The sequence below is a fragment of the Ciconia boyciana genome, chromosome 23, assembly GCF_034638445.1.
Source record: "Ciconia boyciana chromosome 23, ASM3463844v1, whole genome shotgun sequence".
In the NCBI taxonomy this organism is placed as follows: Eukaryota; Metazoa; Chordata; class Aves; order Ciconiiformes; family Ciconiidae; genus Ciconia; species Ciconia boyciana.
In genome coordinates, this window is record NC_132956.1 from 3751108 (window position 1) to 3757107 (window position 6000).

Here is a 6000-nt window from a genome sequence, read left to right on the forward strand (position 1 = left end):
CTGCGCTTTCCCCAGCAGCTCGTCAACATTCAAATGCTTTCTGGCCATCATGAGCCAGGACAGGGCTGAGCCCATCACCTGGGGGCAGATGGGCTCTGTAGTCCATCACCAAGTCCTTAGGGGAGCTGCAAAGGAGGGTTGTTTGCTGCTTCTGTCTGGCAGCTGAGGACAGTGAGGATACCCTGGAGAAAGCTTGGGAGAGCACTCGGACAGGGAAGCAGCGTCCCCTAAACACCCCCTTCAGCCTCAAACCAGCACCTGGGCAGGCGGATGGGTGGCAAGCGAGATGGAGAAATAGGTGGTGCGAGGAAATCAATGAATACTGAAGACAGTTGGGCATTAACATAGACAGAAGTGGGCAGAGTGATGGATGTGGAGGGACAGAGAGACAAGCGCACGGCCAGACAGATGGCTGCATGGCCAGAAAGGTGGCGGGCGCAGGGTCTGTGGATGGAGGGGAGAAGGATGGGCAGAGGCAGCCTGCAAGGTGCACACATACTCGTGCTACCTCCAGAGGAGAGAGCCACCTGATGAATAATAATAATGAATTATGATAATGAATAAGCATAAGCATTCAGGCTCAGCTCTGCTTCCATGCCAGCTCGCAGAGGCCGAGGGAACGAGGTCTGCTGCAGCCCTGCCTGCCCACTGCCTTCCCTGGCCCTGTGCCTCAGCCAGCCCAGAGGCCACCAGGACATTAACCTGCTTTTCCACCACCGGCTGCCGGCCACGTCAGCCAGCTTTTAATTAGACCAAGCACTTCCGAGCATCCCCCGCAGCCCATTTGGGAAGATCCGGGGGCTGGCAGAGCCTGCACCCGAGCAAAGGCAGCGCCTGGGACTCATCGCAGCTCGGTGCCAGGTCTCCGGTGGAGCTCCATGCTCTGCCTGCCACTCGTGCACCCCCAAACCTGCCCTGTCCCCCTTCAGAGGACGTCCTCTCACAACTGCTGCCTTACCGGTGCTCCTGAGCATTTGTGGCTCCCCCTGCCCTGAGCTGGGACCGTGCCACGACCCACAGCTGGCTGTCGGAGGAGCCAAGCTGCGAGGAAATCTGGTGCGTCTCCCAAAGCCTCTGCTCCCAGAGCCCTGTGATTACGGGGATTTCTCTTTCCTTTTCTTCACTTTAATTTGCAGCCTTTGTGGTTGCAGAGCTCTGCTCCTCCCAGAAGCAGCAGGTCCCTGGGCGGAGGAGGGGAAGGCACCCACCCTGCCAAGGTACAGACCCTGATGCAGGGCTCAGCCAACACAGAGCATCCATCCCTCAAACCCCCTCTGCAAATGAGACCCCCCCAAACCCCAACCAGCTATTTTCTGTGGCACAAGGCTGCCCGTGCCCAGCTCCACACGCCTCTCAGGAGAACTTGGCAGTAGGTGCCCGCTCCTCACCAACTAATCCTGCTCCCCGCCACCAGCCAAGGGCTGACGGGAATAAACACATCTGCGAGCCTGCTCACAACATGCCTTTCCATAAGGGGAGAGAACCTGCTGGCACTGCACGCTGCAGGCAGCAGCGCTGGCAGAGGTGCTGCTCTCTCCCGGCTCGCTTCCAGCCCAGCGGGTCAGCAGGGGCCAAGCGGGGAAGGGGCAGCAACAGCTCCTGCAGACCCTGAACCCTGCTGTCTGCTGGGCACACCTTGCAGGGTGCTTGGGGTGAGAGCCCACTCGCAACCCCCATCCTCCCAAACCAGCCCCCCAGCAGCGCATCACCTTCAGTCAGTGCAGCACCTCCGCTCAGCACCCCTGAATCCAGCAGCAAAGGCTGACCTGCTGGTCACAGCACTGTGTGAGCTGAATGCAAAGAGGCCATTAAATAAATTAATTAACGAGAATGTTAATTAGAGAGGAGAAGGCTGCAGGAGAGCAGGTGGGAGCGAAAGGAGTTGGCTGACCTGTGTACCCCCAGCAGAAGGGCAGCCCAGTCTGCGGGACCCCTCGTGGGCTGCTCTTGCTGCAGTGGGGACACAGTGGGGCCATGGAGGAGCCATGGTGGGGACACAGCGCGGGGCGGCTGGGACCCCTGCGTGGCACCGTGGGTTCCAGGTGCCACCTCACCCATCAACAGGAGATGCCCCTGCAAAGACAGTGTTCAAAGCATCACTTTCAATATCCGTCTGTTTTCCCATCCTGCCATGGAGACGCCTCCTTATATAAACCCTGTTAAGTAGGACGGCCTTTTATATCTCTTTCTGCCATCGCTGCCGGTGGCTGTGGAGGCTCCAGGCCTCCGAGCCATCCCCGCTGCCTGCTTGGCAGCCGAGGAGAAAAGTGATCAGAGTGCACGCAGCTGGGCTGCCCTCGCACCCGGCCCCGTGCCGTGGCCGTGCCGGCACTGGAAGGGGCTGCACCCAGCCCAGGCACCGGCCACCAGTGCCATCTGGGTGCATCCAACACCGTGTTGGGTCCCAGAGCGCCCTGGGATGGTTTTGAGCCAGGAAAAAGGGTCGGGGAATTAATTGAAGTGGCTGAGTTCATACAATGCCCTCCGCAGGGCAGGGGATGTTGTAGCAGAGCAGATGGAGGGGGTGAGCACGAGATGGTGGCATCACCACGCTCAGATGCCTTTTGATCCCCCCATGCTCAGCAAGCCATCACCGGGGCAGCCCCCTGCCCAGGCCAGCTGCCCATGGGACCACGGCATCCCCTAATTCATGATCCTTTATGGCTCCCTCTGGCCAGAGCATCCGCTCCTCGCTGCCTGCTCCATGCCTCCCTGCTGCCTTTTCTCCAGCCCTGTCAGACATCTAAAATGACGGCTTTAACAGGGGTAAATTTTTGATGAACAAGATATTAAATATTTGTGGCTATTGCATGAGCTTTCAATTATTCAGCATGAAAGTGCAAGCAAGGTGTAGGCAGCCCCGGCAGCAGTGTCCTTCGCTGCCATGCTCTCCCTGTGGCAGCGAAGGACACGGTGGCCACGTGGGACAGGGATGTGCTGAACATGGCTGGAGCCCAGGCAGAGCCAGCTAGAAACCCTCCACCCCACACTGTGGGGAAAAACCTCCAGGGACAGAGCTGCTTCACTGGCAAAATAATTTTAATTCCCATTAAGACTCTCCCAGGGAGAGAGAAGCCACTCGAGCTGGGCGAAGCCTCGCTGGGATGGAGGCAATGCTGCAACATCTTGCTGCAAACTTAAATTGCTGCCTGGTTTCCATGCTCACGTGTTTTCTGCTGCTCCTTGGATTTGCTGCTTCGGCCGTAGAGTCGCTCCTGGCAGCGCTGCTCCGGGCTTGCGGTGCGTCCTCATTGCCAAGGCTTGCTTTGAGTGGGATCTGTGGGGACACCGGGAGCTGGGACGCCGATCCCCCCGCTCCCGAGGCTGGACAAGGTGAAGATTTCCATTGCTCCTGACTCTGGACCGGGCCGGCAGAGCTGGCAGGCTGGGCAGGGGTCTGAGCTGTCTACGAGGAGAGGACAGACATCCCTGCTCATCTCCTGCCTGGGGGAGGTTTGGGAAAGGCAGGAAAAGTGGCAACATGCCGGACGCTCGGAGGATGTTTGTCATGTGCTCTGGGTGCCCGAGGCCATGGTTATATGGGCTGCAGCTCATCAGGCCACTGGCCAAATTCGTCTCTGCCCCTCTGGCTCCTTCCTCCCCGGCGGGATGTGGCCCAGCATGCGTGCGGCCAGCCAGTGTCACCGCCGGGAGAGCACCGGGCAGGTCCCTAAGGGGGGTACATCAGGCCATCCTCGGGATGCCAGCAGCTCTGTTGGGTTCCCAGCTGATGATCAAACCCTGAGCATTGTTTGAATCAAAAATCACATTTTTCAAATGCCATCGTTTCCCACAAAAGAGCGATGCGGAGCTGTGACCAGCTCGAGCCTGGGAACACCCCAGCGCCACATTGTTTGCACAGGCAGGGGCATCCTGCCCTGCCTTGGGCACACTCCAGCTTGGGTGTTTCTTATTTCCCTACTGAAGCTGCTGCATGCATTTCATTCCCGTTGTGTGCGGAAACACCACTGAAGGATCTCTAACAGCTCCTGGGTCTCACCCCTCCTCTGCCTGTTTCCAGCCTTCAGCAGAAGGATGTCAGCATCCATGGGGAGCACCGGGGAGGTGCAGAGCATTCCCACCCTCCCCATCCCTTGCTGCAGCCCGCGGTCCCGGGAAGAGCTGCTGCTACTGCGAGTTTGGCTGCATTATCGAGGGAGCTCATTATCACGTCGGGTCTCCATCGGGGTGCTGCTTGTGAGCCAATGTTGGGGGCACGGACACCACCCAGACCTGCACCCCACTAAACTGGGGCCCCCGCTGTCGCAGGGCTGCTCCTGCTCGGTGCTTCGCAATCGGCCAGTCCTGGAACATACCTGGGGGAAGCAGCCAAGAGGCATAAAATCCCCGCTGAGCCTCTGCCAGCCAGAGGAGCGGCAATTAAAACAAAATGATTAATCACAAACAGTGAGTGGCTATAAAACTTTCCAGTAATAGGAGTGAGAGTGGGATAAGCAGCGGAAGATGTTCCCGGCTGTAGCAGGCGAGCGGTGCTGAGTTTCCAGCAGGGTTTAGGAGACAAGCACTGCTCCTGCCGAGGGGAGGGACGGTCCCCGGTTGCTCACAAAGTGCTGAGTTCCCTTTTGGCTTGAGAGAGAGATGAGCTACTTGGCTGGAGACATCCCCTTGGCCAGGAAACGGCGGTGCTCTCTGGGCTGGATGCTCTTCACCACGGCACCCAACGACATTGCGGGCTGCTCGTGCCGGGGTTGCTCTTTTTCGGCTGGGGCGAGGGCGAAGGCCAAGGGCAGGATTTGCCCAGGGTCTGGTTTCCACCAATAGCGGATGCTTGGGCAGGGCGTATTTCGGATCGCCTTTCCCCGAGCACCACGTTGGCTGCATCCACCCGCAAGCTGCATCCCTGTTCGCGGTCTGCTCAGAGCCCAGGGGAGCATCCGGAGCTTAACCCCGGTGCTGCGCGCGATCGTCCCCACCCGTGATGGGGAAGACAGGGACGCGGGCAGGGGCGTAGTGCAAAAAAATAACCAGTGACCACAAAGGGGAGGACTGGCCCTGCAGCCCCACGCAGCGGGATTGCGCAGTGTCAAGTGGCAATGGAGACCAGAAGCGAGGTGCTCTCCCCCTCCTTGGGACGGATTTGGTTTGCATTTACTCCAGCGTGTGTCTGTGTGCATGCGTGGGAGGGCTGGCAGCACAGAGACCGAGCATCCCGCCGGGCTGCTCACGCCTGCGGTCAGGTATGAAAACTTTCTTCCCTTTGAAGAAAGGAAACCCAAGGATTAGCTGGGCTCTTTCATTGCCATGACAACCCTAAAACATTTATCAGAGATAATTGCCAAGAGGCCGGATCCTGATCTACTCCGGGCACAACGCTGCGGCAGGTTGCCTTCTGCCCGACTGCTCCTCTTTTCTTTGAAACCTGCATCTTCTGAGCATCGCCATCCCGGTGCAGCTGGGCTGGAAGCTGCAAGCAGAGGCCGAGGACGCTGGCCCTGACATCCTCCTGTCCCTGGGAGATGCTGGGCAGGCTGGCGCAGGGCTCCTGCGGGGGCTGCGGGAGAGGGATGCTCTTTCCGTTTGATACACTGGGTTAATATGAGGGGCATCCATCCTCCCTGAGAGCCTGCCTGCGGCAATCGAGCTGCATCGCCATGGCGGGAAGGAGAATCCAGTGCCAACACTTCATTATTCTTATTAATAAAAATTTTAAAAATTGCCTTAAAATGGTAGTGCTGACCTTGGCATAAAGTGTGTGCTGGGACTCAGCACCGGTTGGGGTAAATGGGATTTTTGGATTCATCTCAAGTCATTAACTCCTCCCAGCCGGTCATTAATCCCCAGGAAATGACCTGTGACTTCGATCATTTCTGCTTAATTAATAGAAGCTCCTGTCCCCAGGAGCCCAGGGCCAAATCCTGAAGTCATTCTGTGCAAAGCTTCCCCTTGGCTGCGGGAGCTGCTCCCCAAGCCCACGGCGTCCGTGGTGCCAGCAGGAGCCGAGCTGATGCTGAGGGAGGTGGGAGCTGCGGGATGCGGGTG